The sequence below is a fragment of the Pinus tabuliformis genome, chromosome 6 (genome assembly GCF_031772625.1).
Source record: "Pinus tabuliformis cultivar Carrire ecotype Pingquan chromosome 6, CPIR1, whole genome shotgun sequence".
Classification (NCBI taxonomy): domain Eukaryota; kingdom Viridiplantae; phylum Streptophyta; class Pinopsida; order Pinales; family Pinaceae; genus Pinus; species Pinus tabuliformis.
This window is the reverse complement of record NC_142292.1, coordinates 564364434-564382810: the sequence shown is the minus strand read 5'-3', so window position 1 is coordinate 564382810 and position 18377 is coordinate 564364434. Positions and strand designations below refer to the sequence as shown.

General features: G+C 36.3%; 1 pseudogene; it reads right to left on the bottom strand.

Annotated features, from left to right (window-relative positions):
• Positions 1 to 2549: 2549 nt before the first annotated feature.
• On the bottom strand, positions 2550 to 3837 carry LOC149259764 (endoribonuclease Dicer homolog 4-like; annotated as a pseudogene).
• Positions 3838 to 18377: the final 14540 nt, after the last annotated feature.

Sequence of the window (18377 nt, the reverse complement as noted above, 5' to 3'; positions counted from 1 at the left end):
GAATTGCTTATTTGAGTCTTCTTTTTCTAACTGAATGAGACGACCTTCTTTCTCCCTTACTAAAACCATGATACCCCGTGCCCTTTGCCATTCCCTGTTGCCTTGTTCCACATTGCCATCTTCCAGTATCCTTCAAACAAAGGTGTCTTACACCCTTCATGCTCATGTGTTTTTATGAGGCAAATTTGTCTTTATCTTCTGCAATAGGCCCTAACCCAGGTCCTCGTCTTCATGGGTAACCTATGCAGTTCCAATAAACTAATCTTAAGGAAACCTGGGTGTGACTTGATTGCTATTTATTTTGACATGCAAGACTCACATTTGAGTCTTTGTCCCTGCTTTCCCATATTGACCTTGCTTTCTGATTTCCTGTTGAAGAGTTTGTTGCCTCTTCTTTATTACCATCTTGCTGCTTTGTTTTGGAAGGAGGTCCAAATCGCGCTATCACAACTTTGCCTTTATAAATCAATGCTCTCTTGCCTTCATTTCTTGCTGCCCTAACCTTTAAAATTTCCTCCCTTCTTTCTTCATGTTGTTTTATAGTTAAATCTTCTTCTAGGAAAAAACGAGAACCCCTCAAGAGATGTTTCTTGCTTAAAATGATATATTTATCACACAAGCTAGGCATAATTACTTTTATGGGCCTGGATCTCTCCCCGTTAAACTTACCCACCCTCCATGCTTGGCATATTTGTCCTTGCCATAACAACTTTCTTTTCAAGAACTCTCTTGCAAGGTCAAGAGTACATTCATTTTTCCCATAGTTTTTCACCTCTTTAATAATTATGTTTGCTGCCCTATTTTGTCTTTCCATGCCTTCACTATCTTGCATGTTGTCAACCTGAATATTTGTTTCTCCTTCCTTATTAGTAGAATTGCTAATAAGTTGAGTCCAAGTTTTGGAAACTTTGGTGGAATCTCCTTTCATTTCTTCTCTTGCATTCTCTTCATGGTTGTTTATTTGGGCAATCATTTTCCCTTTATCTTCGGATGATTTCACATTCACCACCTCTGTACTTTCCACTATAGATTTCTTTATATTTTGCACATCTGCGTTCATGCAATGCCATTCCATCTTCCCTACCAAGAGAGCTTCCTGTAGCAATGCCACTTATTCTTTTAAAACTTTATTGCTTTCTGCTAAAGCCTTGTTCTCAAGTGTTATTATATGAAATTTATGATCTCTTTTCTGCCCCTTAGCTTCTAAAGCCTCCAACCTTTGTTTTGAATTTAACAATTCTTTCACATAAAGATCAGATGTACAGGTGAGAGGTGTGGATGTGGGACTATATAAGGCAGAATCATCAATGACTTTTCCTTTGGACTTCTTGTTGCCACATGCTTGCAGAGGAGACTTGTTTGAGTGCTTTTTGCGAAGGGCTCGAGTATTTTTCTTTTTACACTGTTTTTTCCTTGTTTGCTCCCATTTTAGACGGGCTATTCTTCGTTTTAAAATGCCCTAATATTGTTTGGCATTGACCCAAACCTACTGCTCAGCTTTAGCAGATGAGACAATTTTCACTTGTCCTAAATCACTTGTCTCCACATATTTTGAAATTTCTTGTTCCTTTGTCATGTTTGAATGCATTTGTCTTCCAACCCGTTTCAAGAAATATGTAGGTCTATAAAATGCCAAGACTATTTCGCACTGCTCTCTGCTGTCCAGGTTATCGCTGCTCCTTACTCATTGCTCGATACTTCTGCTGCATAAATCTCATTGCTCTCACACTACTCACTGTTCACTGCTCGCTGCTCTCACTGTTGACCACATTGCTCACACTGCTCGGACAGCTGCACTGAACAAATGAGAACTCATTGTCGCTCCAAGAGCAACCTATCAAAGAAAATTGTAGCAGAAAAGTTCCCACAAAATTCTCTGTGCATATTCTTAAAATAATTGCTGTTGTGCTTTTTTTTTTTGAAATTCTGCGAAGATCTCCGAAATGTGTTCGAACTAAGTCTTACATCGGACAAACTGCTCAATTTTTCAGCGAATATTTACTAAGATGGCCTTTGTTTTTTTCTCAGTAATAGAATCAATGCAGAATATCCACAGTTTGTGGACCACCCAGGTGACACCGAACAGAGGAGGGATATCCCTTAATTTCTTTTCAAGGAGGAAGCTCGCTCTCATCTAGCGCCGGGAGTGAACTCAAGTAGAAGAACCTGGGATGAGGCCAAACAACGTCTAGTGTTGGCCTCTAAATTAAAATGCAAATACATATTACTTCAAAACATAACGAAAATGCATGCAGGTCCCAAGCTGTAGAGGCATCCACGTCGGACGTGAAGGGACAATGTAAAATGACGATGAGCTGGATGGCAGTGGAAAGTTTTGTGTGGGTCCTAGGTTCCATTATCCACACGCTAGTAAAAACGACAAGTGGTTTTTGGAAACTGAAAAGTGGGTTTTGGCTTGCGGTTTCTGGAATAGAGAAGGAGTAGTGTGGGGATTAATATGGATCGTCGATCTGAAAATAAGTGGTTTGGAAAAACAGCGTCCTACACTTCCTCACCATTTAATTTTTTGATTTGTTAGTCCGTCATTACTAGTTGTCCATATTTGTTAGATACCTGCAAGGAATATAAACTCCAACTCCCATCGTTGATGAATCATCCTTTTTGAAGAACCGTGTTGTGATGATCCTCTTCACAAAAGCTATGCATTTCATATCAGTTTTATTCCTATACTGAGAAAATTTCCACAAGAGCCTGTACTTTGCTTGAAAAGAACCGTTCCTCAAAACCATCTTCCACATAAGGATCTAAAATAAAATAAAAAATCCCTTAAAAATGCATTAGTAACATGGTTCTTTTGCATTTGTACTACCAACCATTATCATCTTTTGCATTTGTACTACCAACCATATCATCTAATTGCAATTTCGCAACTTGTTGTGCACCCGAGTCCAAGTTCATCCAATTAATATATCAACTCTCCATAAAACCTTGTGATGGTTTTAGTTTTCTTCATGTTTCCTTTAACATCATGTTTGCAATATTTCCCCCATTGCAGCAATTGAACACCAAACAAATATGCTTTTGTTTACAATCATCAATTTTTTTCTTGCAGGATACAATCGACTCATATTCCGAACAATTTTTTTCTTGCTATAATACCAGACATTAGTGATAGGTCAAAGAACAAATGATTCAAGCTCTGACTGATCCAAAACTCCATATACCTTTGCATCCAATAACTTCTCCAAACTGTTTATGCCGTTAGCGTACTCCACTTGATTGGAACCACCTTTTCCCATAATTGGAGATGCTTTCATACCAAATATCCTTGGACATTTTCCTCTTCCCTTCTTGAAAAACTCCCTCATTATTTATGCAAATGGATGGCGTTTATGAGCATGATGACATTCATCAAATATCAACAGCTCAATCGACTCCATCTTCATAAAGCAGAGATGCAAGTTGTTCAGGAGTATGTCTGGCGTCATTAAGAGACCCTCGTATTTTTCTAGCTCTTCTATCCAGTCTTTATGGGCCTTGGAAGAATCTTTTGCCTCCCCGTAGTATCAATCCGCCTTGAAGTTTGCATGATGGCATCAAATTGTTGTTCAACGAGAGGCACGGTAACTGCTCAGAAAACACAGACATTCCTTTTCGGCCTTTGATAGCCTCGTGGAACTCTTGGATTAGTAGAATAGCTAAGAGAGCCTTTCCGCACCTGGTTTCCAGGTACACTATGACATTATCTTCCTTGGATTTCTTACATAGCTGTATCTAATATCTTTTGGCAACCTCTTTGGGATCTTTCTTTTGGCGTTCCACGACAGAAGGGTCTATTTAGAATTTCTCATTCCCGTGGAATGACAGGTCACTCATCCCTACTTTCGTCTTATCATCTTCCTCTATAATTTTAGCCCTTGATCAACACCAAATTTCAACCACTCAACAATCACAGTATCAATTCAACATTCGAAAATTAGATTAAATTAGATTTCACACAAGAAACTATTTTTCACATTGCATTCATTCATAAATATTATACAAATATATAGTTGGATTGAGATCCAACTAATTCCAAAATAAATATGGGAGTTGAGATATTCTCTCAACCCAATCCCAAACCAATTCTAAATTTACCATGTAAGCATTCTCTCCAAGTTCCTCCCTTAATGCTTATCTTTCAAAATTAAAAATAACACAAATTACAATATAGAAAATACATATTACAACAATATAAATGGTTTATGTCTTATTGGCCTTCATCAACACTCACGTCCACTCTAGAATCTTTGTGAACATCACTCTTTCTTCATCCACTACTTTGAGATGTCACTTGAATTTCCTTTAACACATGCTTGCCTTGGACCATCATTGATGTTCGTTGGGGGTTCCGTGATAAAAGTTGTCAAGTAATGCACCATCCCATAGACCAATCACCATCTGTGGGATATTTCGCTTTCCGTTATCCATCAGTTGCTAAGAAAATGATGAACACATTAAAATGATGAACACTGAATGTGTTCAAAAATTGATAAACACTTTGACCCATTTCACACACAGGATCTCATATTATAACATATAATCATTGTTCACAGGTTTCTGAACGCCAAAAACAACAAACCATAAACCATAACCATATGTAAACACAATTAAACCAATATTAAACCAATAATATGTTAAATAATTTAAGCACCAGGTTATATGGTAGAATAATTGATTTTACACATTCTTGTTGGAACATCACAAGTAGTAACTATAACTCTTTCCGAAGCATCTGGCGGATGTCAGAACATCAATTATAGGAACAACAAAGTCTGCTGGGGCTTGCTCTCGATCAACTGAAACTTGCTTTCTCGCTGCTGGAGGTTCTGTTACAGGGTCTGGATATGCGATTGGAAGGTATGCCATAGGCGCTAAAACTGACTTGGATGGGACGGAAATTGGCTCTCGACTTGCCTCTACTGAATTCAAACACTCCGCAAATTTTAAACATGGCTTGCTTTGTTGCAGGGAATTCTCCGTTGGTCTCCTAGGCATTCTCATTTGCATAGGTCATGGATTACAAGTTTTCCATTCTCTTTACGCAGATCTCCTATAGATCAGGAATTTCGGACGTTGGTGCACATAGCGGTAAAGGGGCACTGTACATAGCATCAACGTCAAGCGAATAAATACGTAGCTCAATTAACGTGGGAAGGGAAGGGACACATTCTATTGTAGCTTCCCACAAGTGACTCAACACGATTCCAACGCCACAACGACCATCAATGGACAAACGTCTCTTCCGACAATCGACAGAGCCTTCACGTTGCTTGATTTCTCTGCATCCACGCTCAATGTATGACTTTAAATTGACGTGGATCTTGAACTCTAACTAGTTTCTCACCCCAACAACGACTTCAACTCCTTGGACAACTTGAGCCCATACTGTCCTCGCTATCTTCTCCACGATGGCGCCTTCTCATTGATATACACAACTGTTAACACAAATAAAAAATAAAATCTACTTACATACTAAAATCATTGTACATTTCTTGTTCCCAGACTAAGCCCTCCCTTATGGGAGGGAGTGAGCCTGTGATAAACTATAAAATCAGATTGCACACTAGAAATTATTTTTCACACTGTATTCATTTATAAATATTATACAAATATATAGTTGGATTAAAATTTAATTAAGTTTAAATATGAATCAAAATTAAGATATTTTTAAATAAATCTCATACTAATCCTAAATTTACCATATAAACATTATCTCAAAATATACTCAATATTAATTATGTGTTTGCCACAAACATGTTATCTATCTTTCAAGCCACAAAATATATCTTCCTCTAAGTTCATTAATAATCAAGAAAGAACGAGCAAGGTCAATTTAAGCACATAATTTGTTTCGTTTTCTTATACTGAGAAAAAGTCCCTAACGAACTTTATTGGTGTGTATAGACATAACGACCTAATATTGCCTTGAGGCATCAGGCAATTATTCCAAGTCCTTGGTGGGCTCTTCACTTGACCGTGGGATTTTCATCGATTTGGTGCCTTGTAAGGGAGCTACCCTTGGCTGACTTTCACATCAACTGGTGAATTTTGAAAGCGATCCTTTTTAAGGAATAAAAACTTAGAGATTGGTCTCAGCCCAATTATTTTTAAATTAAAATAACCTCTCCCTCTCGTCGTAGCCGAGAATGACAAGAGCCACAATTTTCAATTAAAATAACCTCTCGTCGTAAGTAGCCGAGAATGACAAGAGCCACAATTTTAAATTAAAATAACCTCTCGTCGTAAGTAGCCGAGAATGACAAGAGCCACAATAATTAGAGATTGGTCTCAGCCCAATTATTTTTAAATTAAAATAACCTCTCGTCGTAAGTAGCCGAGAATGACAAGAGCCACAATAATTATTTTTAAATTAAAATAACCTCTCGTCATAAGTAGCCGAGAATGCCAAGAGCCACAATAAGACCTAATTGTGGCGCATATTTTTAAATTAAAATAACCTCTCGTCATAAGTAGCCGAGAATGCCAAGAGCCACAATAAGACCTAATTTTGGCGCATAGGATTTTTATTTTTATTTATGTTATTTTATTTTTAAATGAAAAATGCTAAACACTAGTCTTCACATTTTAACGAGGTTCATAACACCATAAAAAAGTAGCCAAGAGTGCTAAGAGCCACAATAAGACCTAATTTTGGCGCATAAGAATTTTTTTTTTTTTTATGAAAAATGCTAAACACTACACTTTACATTTAAACGAGATTCATAACACTATTAAAAAGTAGCAAAGAGTACTCAGAGCTACAATAAGACCCAATTTTGGCACATAAGATTTTTTATGAAAAATGCTAAACACTACACTTCACATTTGAACGAGATTCATAACACCATCAAAATGAGTTTTATCAGAATGATCTTTTTTGAATTTCGATTTTCTTTTAATTCCAACCACTAGTTCAAGCTCGCTCTCAATTTTTTTTGGGTTGTGTAAGATTTAGCTACAACATGTCGTAACAAATAAACTGCATAATTAATTAATTAGAAGAATAAATTTCCAGTTGCTGCAATTTCAAGGAATTTTCACACGTCTTAGATTAATAACTAACATAAAGTTGTTGATATGATCTTCAAGGCGTTATTTATTGTCAAGATTGAATTTAGGTAACCAATGTTTTGGATACTTAGGAAGATCATGTTGAACACTTGGAACATTAACAATTATGGGAGTTTCCCATGGTTTTTTGGGTTGCCGTTTTCTATCTATTATAGGAACAATAACAAGAATATTAATAGTAGCAATAGTTGCAACAATTGTAGCAGGCAAGGAGGTTTTTATAGGTTGAATTAGTGAAGAACTAGCAAATGGAGAATATTGAGGAATAATAATTTGACAATGTATAATGGATTCCTCGGGTTGCAAAGTAGCTTGAGGTAATTTGAGTGTCTGTGACTTTTGGTTTAACAACAATAGAATTTGCTAGTGGTATACTTTCAGCATGATTTAGACCTCTTGAATGTTGTACTACTTGAAGTAACACCAAAATATTTTGGTTGTAATAAAACAATTTCAACTGATAATTGTTTTTAAGAAGAGGAAGTAGAAATTGACCTTTTAAGGTACTCCACAAAATATTGTTTGGTCTTTAATCTAAAAGATACTAAGGGTTCATGAATAATTTGAGAATAATATGCTTCTTGAGGGGTTGGTTGTGAAACCTCCTCAAAGTGAGTAAAAGCAACAAGGACAATTGGGAGATTCAACATCAGAGCCTTGTGGACTGTCGGGAGGAAGGGGCATGGGTGGAGAATTTGACCTCTTAGGATAACTTTTACTTTTCTGGGAGGATTTTGGTGTCATCCACCATCAAAGACCCTCATTTTAGCACCAAGAATGTTGATGGCCAGATTTGACTAACCCAACATTTGAGAAATCACTCGGTCAAGATGTCAATCAGACCCTTTTCTATTTGGGATAGAAATCTCGACCAGTTAAATGGGTCCCGTTACCATGGTGATATTTTTCTCCAACAAATGGAGACTTATTACAAATAATGAATGAAATGTTTTTAAAGTGAAATGATGTAAAGATCAAGTAATTGTAATCTAGTGAAAACTAAAAGAAACTTATCTAAGTTATTACTATATCGTTAAACTATATATGTGTAATGAAGCGTTAAGTTATAAATTAGTGTGTGAATGTTGTAAATGAATGAAATTCATTTAACTATTTGAAGGAATTATTGTTTTATTTGCGGTCAAATTATTACAGTTAACGAGCCTGGAGATCTATATCTCTGATTTATTGTTGTTTTTTATATTTCACATACATTGAATACCCCAGATAGACAATATAAATAAGAGAAATTGATAGACATAAATCAATTTCAATCATAAACATTCAAACAATAAGAGAACATAATATACTTTCAATGATAGAATGAGAAGGAAAATTAAAGAAAAAGTAGCATATTTGCCCATCCTCGTTGAAACATAAAGTAGAAGTGGTCCAAAACATATATTAAGAAAAAAAAAGTTACAATAGTGTAGAGTTTACTTTCTTAAACAAAACTAGGACCCCTTTCATAGGGTTATAATTCTGCTTGAATAGGGTTACAAAAAATGAAGAATAAAGTTTTTCTCCATGATTTTCTCAACGATTAAAATAACTATAGCAAAGTAAAAGTTTGCTTAGATGCCCTTATAAAAATTAACTCTTAGTTAGTTGGAGGAACATCCAGAGGAGCTCTATTGGATGATTTCCATAGAGCATGCATTTCTAGAAGATACATGAGTTGCATAAGAGGATCAAGTCAAGTGTTGACCTTACACTCAAAGATGTGTGCATCCATAGCTTACATCTCTTGTGCAATTTTGTCATTATCTAACTTGGTCATCAGAGTATGGCCTCAGTTGCTTGGCCTAGTATTTCCAAATGCACTTCATGTCAACCTTTTCAATTTGTTCAACTCGTTTTGATATTTTTGTCTACTTTATTTCATCTTCTTTCTTAATGCACCTGCTTCCAGTGGATTTTCTCCTTCAACATCTGGTTCTAGCTCTGTTTCTTTAATAACCTACATGATGATTTATATTAATGGAGAACGACTTTTTTGTGCCGCCTTAAGAAACTCCTTAGAATTATGAAAATTAACCTTCTAGGTTTTCAAAATCATTTTCTTGTGTATCATGTTGAGATAGGGTAGGTCGGGAATGATTCTTTTTTCAACATTCTTCTAAGCAATCAATCTAGTCAGTGTTATTTTCACTTCTTCATACTCTATCCCCTTATCAATCATATCATTGAAGAATTCTTAATCTAGGTTCTGATGGGCTTGATTAAGACTCAACCTATTATAGAATTGCTCTTGTTCATGAAGGAGTTGTTTATTAATGTAAGAGGCTTCTTGTTTGAGCATTTCTAAGTCCACTATGTTATTTGTTGATCCTTGAACGTTGAATTGAAGTGTATCCACTTGAGCATCTTTCTGTTGATTTATGACTTGTAACTCAAGAGTCAATTTACTAACTTCATCTTCCCAAGATTTCAACTAAGATTGGAGTTGATTTCCATGCTACGTAAACTATTGTTCCAATTGAAGAATGATATCATCCTTCTGCTTCAAAAAGTCTTTTGATGTGATAACATGATCAATGTTAGCATTAACATAAGCCTTAATGAAAAAAACTATTTCTTAATCAATTTTATCTTCCCTTAATTGGGATCCATCCCAAACAGGTTTGTAATGAAACTTCTATGATTTCTCTTTCATTTTCACCTTCTTTTTTTTTCTCTTCCTCAAAACGACCTTCTTTTGAGGGCTATAAAAGTGTTACAACAAAGGAATATATTTTGACTCAATTGGTGGCAGAGAGCCTACTAATATTTCATCCTGTGAACTGATACTTGGGATAACACTAATGCGAGTTTTCATCATATACTCATAAGTAGCCAAACTAGTTTCACTGCAAGCGTCAATATTATTGGAAGGAACATTTAATTGATGTTGCTCAATCTGTTTTTGTGTATGTAGTTTAGGAATAGAAGTCAAAGGAGGACGTTTAGGAGCTTCGTGTTCTTGTTGTTGAGGTGCACTTATAGTCATCTTTATAAATTTCTCCCATTGTTCATGTATTTCAATTGAAGTTGCGACTCTTTTACCAATGTCTTGTTTGAGAAGTTTAGTAGTAACTTCTATATAACCTGCTAAACATTGATTGGATCTCTATTAGGAACATAATTGATGCCTTAGATGCAAAGGCCTTCGTGGCAAGGGCTTCACCTGTTGGTTGTTATAGAATAAGAGGTAAGTCTGCTCTTATTTCTTCTTTGAATGTAAGAAAATTTTGATACTATTCAAGTGAGAGTCCTTGAGCTTTCTGACAAACCTCATGTGTATATATTTATTCATAGCAACATAAACATAATGATTTCCAACAATTCCACGGGGGTCATGATGCCTAAAAACAAATTGATCTAACTTAAGGGCATGAAAATTAATTAGCTCTTTCTTGGCATGTTGGAAATTCTCCAACGTATAAATGCCAACTTTTATAAGGAAACTTTGCCAAATTTTCTAAGATTTTTTCTGCAATTGAGAAGAAATGTTGGTTTCAATTGTTTGATAGGCTATTTCTTTGCAAACTAGTCTTCCATGGATGAAAAGGGGTAATGCATGCAGGGATTCCATACAACCATATATTCTCAAATAGGAAACATTTTCCTCCAAAAACTAATCATTAATTCGGTTAATGCACTGCTTAGCTTCTTTTGAAATTCGGATAGGTTTTGAGTGGAATATTTCTTCATAAATAGGAATTATTGACAAAGTGACAGATTTGGTAAAAATGGTCGAAGTAATTATCCTCCTATAGCTTTTAATTGTATATGTGTATGGGAAATAGCTCATAAGTGGTCAATTTCCATCCCATAGAAGGGAAGGAGGTTGCATAACAAAGTAAATCCATAATATAACCAACATATAAAAATGGGGATTGTGGGTATTGGTTTTAAAGAGTCTAAAAGAGTTAACCTGCTTATATATGTTTTCAGAAAATATGGTTGCCCAATTAAAAGAGTAGCCCTCTAAGGCTCATTGAATGAGGGGAACCCACTCCAGAGGAAAATGTGTTACTCCTTTTCTACCATAAAGTCCGCAGAGCATGGAAAAAACAAAGTAATATGCTGAATTTAAAGGAGAAATAGTGTACTCTTTTATACTTGTTCTTTAAATTTATTTTTGCTAGCCCTCCATGGTTTAATCAAATCATGCATCTTTCTATTAAAATTTTATGCATACCTTCTGAATGCACTTATTTATAAATTGAGCACTATATCAAAGTTCAGGCTTAGGAAGCTTATACATAACCTAGAGGTCTTGGGGATGAAAGGAGCCCATGATTGTTGCACAAGAAGTGAAAATTATTTGCTTCAATGTTTCCACATGATTTATGACCTAACGTATCATGTGAGTGTATGGAAAATGCTGGGTCATGTAGTCATTTTATGACAGGTAGACTTTGTAATATCATGCCAAGAGGTGTGTGGGAAACCCTTTGGACCAACTTCATCTCGAGGAATGTTGGGTTATTTTCCATGAATTTATTCCTCTAACACTTTGTACATTTCATACCATGAAGCTATACCAACATCTACCTTTGTGATTACTGTATCATAGAACAAAAAAGCATTTGGGTTCTTATTTCCCGTTGATTTTTTCTAGTGCAAATTATACAAGCACTTATTTCTGAAACTTGATAATTACTTCCAATGATGTAGATGATTATTTTGCATTTTTTATGTGTCTTAAGCAATTACACATTCATAAATTCAACCATAGATAAAATAGATAAATAAAGGTCACAATGCATAAAGAGGCAACAAGATTTTACCCTGGGAAAAACCCACTAGGGGGGAAATCCTAGCCAACCTTTTCCTTAGAGAATCAATGCAACAAAAGACACATCAAATTAAAAATAACCAGCAAGATTAAAACCACATGATGCCTCAATATTCCAATTCAAACTTCACCAAATCACTTCAAGGAGCCTCTCCACAAACTCGCTATATGTCTGCATAAGGGCCGAATTTCAACCTCTCCTTTATCTCATAATTTTAGACTTGTGAACAGACTTTACCACAAAAATTTCAGACCTTTAATATCACACATGCGAGGAGACTTTCACTTGAACTCAACTTCTTCTTTAAACAATAGAGACAGAAAAACATATAAAAACTGGGAAAATAACAATTTTACAAGAGAAAAAACTTCACCAATTCCCTAACACAAGAATCATGGAACAAATTTTCTATATAAATGGAAATGATCACTTCATTACATGCACAAATTTACATCAAGGGTTTGCTTTCTTCATAAGAGTTCCAATCCTTTGTACTTCGATATATGAAGTATTTATACAAATTTATCAAAATATCTTGATTTAAATATCTAGCTTTCCTACAAAATATCCTAAAAATTGTTTACAAAAATAGTATAAGAATATTGGGAAACTAAAACTGTTGAAGCTCTCTGGGACTAACTTCGAGGACCGCCACTGAGGACTCGTCCTGAAAAAAAATGTTGCTTTGTTGTTGAATATGAATATGTTTTACTCAAGAATTTTGGCATAGTTTATCCCATTTGTCTTCATCTGGGGTGGAGAATTTCATTAATTTCTTGTAGGTTTCATCCACCTCGTTATATTTCTGGAAAGTAGGCTTGACTATAAACAGAGGTTTTATTTCGTGTTTGATCAGTAAGTCGAATTTCAAACCTTCCATGAAAGCTTTACATGTAATAGTTCCCTTTATGGAGGAAAATTTTGATTTATCTTTTGCTATGGAATATAACTTTTGTTGATAATCCTCTAGCTGAACTAACTTATCTCCCATTCCCTTTACCTGGAAGCCCCTTCTGGTGCAGTATGTTCAACTTCTTGTGAAAATTTTGAATGTTAGACTCCAAATTGTGACACGTATTCTCTAATTGTAGCATTAAATTCATTTTTCTAAGAAGTCTTCTTACCTCAAGAATTGTCTCAATTCTGTCTATAATCTCATACTTTTCAAGTTCCTCTTTTGTCTTTGAGTTCAATATTCTTATTAAGGCAGTAGTTTCTCCTGGTTTCTGACCCAAACTTTCCTTGCTGTCTTCTATGACTCCTTTTGATCTCTGCACCAATTCCTGCTGCTTGAAAATAATTTAAATGGAAGGCCAAATTTCGGTCATAAAGTCATTAATCTCTATCCAAATGTTCTCCTTTGCCTATGCAATTGTCTATTCCATGGCAAAATCATTTTCTAAAAGTTCAATTCTCTGAGTTAATATGTGAGTCTTTTGAAGCTCTGACACATACACATTATCAATTTTTAATCTCTGCTCTTCAAGGTTTTCAGCGGAGCTTTCAGCGTTTCAATCTGTTGGCCTCTGATAGACAAGTATTCTATAGTTTTGATTAATTCTCTTCATGTATATGTACACTGTATCTCTGTTGAAGTAGAAGCCCCCGTTGTTGATGTACCTGCAACTAGAATTGTTGTGAAAGGAATGACTACTAAGTTAGTTGACTGTTCTTTCTCGTTTAGTAGCTTCTCAATTTCAGGGTCCATTTATTTAATCTATCCATTGTGTTCAATGGTAATTTTAAACATAATTTATCTCTCCTTCTCTAGTAGACCAACTTGCTTCATTTGTGGATCTTCAGTAGATGGAAGTTTGTGTTGTTTCTTCACGGATGTAATGTAAGCGTTTTTCTTTCTTTTAATGATCTCCTCAGCAGCGTTTACATTATTGTGATCATATCCTAGTTTAATCACTAAGTCCTCTAAATATTTTATCTTAGTGTCTTTAGCTAAAGAAGACATTTTCTCTAATTTCAATTGAGACTAAATATTGTTGACTAATGCCTGAAGTATGGATGTTGCAAATCCCTCTGATCAATAGGATGGATTTGATCAATGTTAAAATAAAATATAGTCTTCTTGTATTCATATGCACTTTTAGGAAAATGAACTTGAGTTTCAAAGAAAACTATCTACATTTTCACTTCCTCAATGTCAAAAGCAGAGAGAAGTATGTGTTGTGATGACACTGTTTGTTTCCTAAACTGAGAATAGGTTGTTGCTTTTAGGAGTTCATTTTTCTTTTTTATTTCCTTATACCTAGAAAATATACTTGGTTCAGTTTGATCATGGACCAATTCTCCTTACTGAGATGTTTCGAGTGGTTCTTAAGAAGCTGAATATGATGGTGACCCTATGAAAATGTCCTCAACTCAAGGGAAAGTAGAAGTATAAGGCCCTGTCAAAACTATTGTAGACTAAACATTTTCTCCCTGTGAAAACTCTTCTACTTGATTGGTTTTCTACCTCTTTTTATATATTTGGAATTATTTCCCCTGAATTTTTGTGACGGAAGGGGAAACATCCTCCAATGGTCTTTTATCCCGTTTGTCCTATGGCACTAGTGTCTGTAATGTCGTAGTACAAAGTACATGTTCTTCTACCTACTGCAATGTGTTTTCCTGTCATTTATCTTGATTCCTATATTGCTCAATTTTAGGTCTGGGAGTATGAGTGTAAAGAGTAGTTTTCTACTCAACTCTCAACTTTGATATTATTCCTAAAAGACCGTATGACCAAGTGAAACGGAGTTTAAATTTCATCTATTTAAGCAGAAGATCTGCTTCTTTTGTTGTTGTCCTGGTTTTAGAAATGAAAGGCCCAACCTGCACTTAGATCTTGAACTGAGATTTTCTTTTCGCTGTCACGAAGTGTAGATCATCCATATTTATCATTTTCCTAATGCAAAAATTCTAATTGGAACAAATTTATGCAATTTATATGGAGGCAATTCACATCCATACACCTTGATCTCATGTAATTTTGATACAGGTACCAATGACCTGTCTTTCTTTGTTCACTAAGACGTAAAATTCTCTTAATCTCGTGTCCAATTCTAGGTTCAGTGTCACTGTTAAGTAGGCAAAAAACTGTGTACAAAAATTGGTCTACATAATCACTGAATATGAATTCATTGGTATGCTTCCTTACCAAGGAAGTCCAATAAATTACAGACTGAGCATTTCCCTGTTCGTCCAATTTAGGTAGTGGGAATTGAAATAACTCTGCTTGATGGAATATGAACAAGTAAACTAAAACTGAAGCATTCTTGAAGACTTCTTCTGTAGAAAACACAAGGAACCATTCATGAATGACCTCTACTAAGAATTCGTTGTAATGAAAAATGATTGAAGGCTTTTCTTCTGGTTAAAACACTGATAGGAAACCTATGATGGCTCCATCAACCCATTAATCAGTTTGATAGCCCAATAAATAATAAACTATAGAGATAATTTGTTGTCATTTCAGGAACATGGAGGATGGATAAGGAGAGTTTGTCTTCGGCAATTGGACATTCTCAGGTAGAAATGTATCGAAAATTTTGGCTCTGCGAGGAAAAGTCAAGTTTTTGTAGAATTCCATGAGGGGAATCTACTGAAAAGGGTTTCAAAGTGGTTGAACTTTGTATCTTAAGCGTTTGGCATATGGAGTCAGGAAATTGTGAAAATGATATCATTGCTCTGAGCCACAATTGCCCTTTCACTAGGCATGTACCTGAAATGGCACCATGAGACAACTTCTGGAAAAAGATGGGTTTGGGGGAAAACAAATTGAGGCAAGAAGGAGTCTCACAAACTTAATTCGTCACTGAGATAAAGGAATTTTTGTTTTAACCAGTTGTGGAGTTCGTAGAGGTCGAACTCACAACTGGTTTTAGAGGTTTTATAATGTTCGTCCACTAATGGTTGATGGTCCAAGTCAATTATGGGGGGGAAGCATAGGGTTTTCCCCATGGCTTTTGATTTAATTTTAGAAGATATTTTAAAGAAATGAGACAGGAAAAACAGTTATTACCCAGGGATGGTCGGAGGAACAGAGTTCGGCTTGATGAGGTTGTAGTGACAGTAGCAGGTGTTCATTGTCGCAGGAGTGCAGAGGAAAAGCAGACTAAACAGGTTTCGAGATTATTTTATTGGTAAGATCAATGTACCATTGAGAGTTATCCATTTGATGGAGCGGATTCGTTAATCTGGCAATGATTGTACGCTAAAACGGACATTCAACAGTGATACAACAGGGATAGGGGTGAGACATCTAGTAGGAGCAGAGTGGAGGAGATATGACATGTGGCAGGGGAAGAATGGAGTGGAGGGAACGGGGGTTAATGGTTACTATTAGGTGGGAAGAGGGGAAAGGCAGATTTCATGGAGGGGTGAGTCGTAAGTAGTTTAGGCGGGGGGGCAGGGGGGAGCGGGGGTCCGAAGTCCACAAAGGATCGCCAAGTTGCAAATGTTGTAATGGGGGAATCCATTTTTTGGACCCACGCCCCCTTAACTAACTATCAAAGGGGCAAGGGCGAGAACGGGGGATTCAAAGTTTTTGTCCGTCGTTGATCTAGGCGGGTTAGATCACGACCATTGACTATAGCTCAAGCATTATTACATAACAGCAAAAAATATCATATCAATGATAACTTTATTAACACTTAATTAATCATGATTACATTGTGCGATTAGACTAATCAAACACAATTATTAAACTAATGCAACATTTAAACTAGCAATGCATATTTTTTTTTCCAAGGGGTTTTTTCATCATATTTTTTCGAGTATTTATCTATTTTTTCATACACATTAATTTTATATATCCCCTTTCCATTTTATTTTTTCTTTTCTTTTCTTTTCTTTTTTTTTTTATATTTTTTCATTGGAAATAATTTGCAAAATGAAGTATTATTTACAACATCTCATAACATAAAAAATCAATAGATAATCATCAATTGATCTTATAGATTATATGACCCTAACATGCTCCACTGCCCATCCAAATCGAAGAAGCTCTCCTTTAACTTCATCCTCCAAAACTCAAGATCAGCCTAAATCCTTGGTTTCTCTTTTTCGTGCATTCCAACCTATACAAGGTTTGCAAGAGTCTCTCATGGCACTCTAGCCAACTTGCCATTGGTTTGTCATTTAGCTCAGCCCTGACTTGCTACCTTGCCCCTGCCAAACTATGTTGCACTACGACCAACTACTCAAGCCAACTCAGTGCTGCCTGAACCAAGCTCTGATACCACCTGTCACGGCCCCACGCTAGTGGCGACTCAAGTCCACACCATGGGCACAATGCAACACCGACTAACTCTTTCATTCAACCACTACTAAATTTTTCGGACTACGCCTAACTTTCAACACTTACATTTACTTCACTTATCTTCTATGTGTGATAACCATAACATGTAATTGTTACAATGTGATATCGTACATTAAACACAGTGATGATGGAATGGGTCAACTCCCCAAAACAAGTATGCCCCAACTGTGATAAATATAATACAAATGTATTTTACAAGTTTTACAATGTGTGATAGTTGTCGTGTTGCACCAGCAACTCATTCACACAAGTTTGCCCAAGTTGTGCTATTATACCTACACTACCTACTTGGTTATGTAGTTCTGCCTACACCGTAAGTCGTGCCACCTCAGCGCACACTGCTTGCAAGACATGCAACCTCTGCCCACACTCTCAAGGAGCCCAAGTTCACCCAGTGGAACTACAAAAATTATTCATTAGAAGTATACATGCTCTGCCCACCCTAAGCAAGTGCATGGCCCAGGTCATTGCGTGTTGCACGCGATGGCCCTGTGATGCCCTAAACTGTTATGCACATTCCCTGGACTTTGTTCGCCCCTCTGCCTTTCACTAAGCACTTGTGCAAATACTTCTTGATCGAATGGTTAATGCCCCTTGGTCGACTTGCCCCACTCCAATACATGTCTGTTTGCCCACTTCCAATTTAACCAACCAACGCATCCTTTGGAGTTTTGAGTCTACTTGCCATGTGGTTAAATACCTAACCAACCTGTCATTTTGTGTTGACCGCCCCTTGTGGGTGGGTAGCCCTTGCCTTAGCATTGTTAACCCGTCATCATTCTTCCTTGTCGCTCCTTCCTTCCACATGTCGATGCTTGCACCCTACGCTGCCTCGCCCATCGCCACTGTTGTGTTCCCCTGGCCGCTACCACTGTGCACACTCTACCTGAGTCGGGTGAGCGCCCGCCACTATGGGCCACCCACACCTCACATTCAACACAAGCACACTCTATCGCCGACTCGCCCATTCGATCAAACACCTCTGCTACCTAACTTTGTTTTTCAACTCTTTGCATGTTGGTAAGCAATGGGCACTCACCAACTCAAGGTCGTGACAAGCTCCCTCACACCACAACCAAAGAAAAGGCACAATGCGATTGAAAAAACATATGTTTCAACACCGTGAATATGGGAATTTGCGTTAAATTTCACTTGGATTGATTAAATTGTCACCAATTAAAATATTTGACAAAATGATTTTTTTT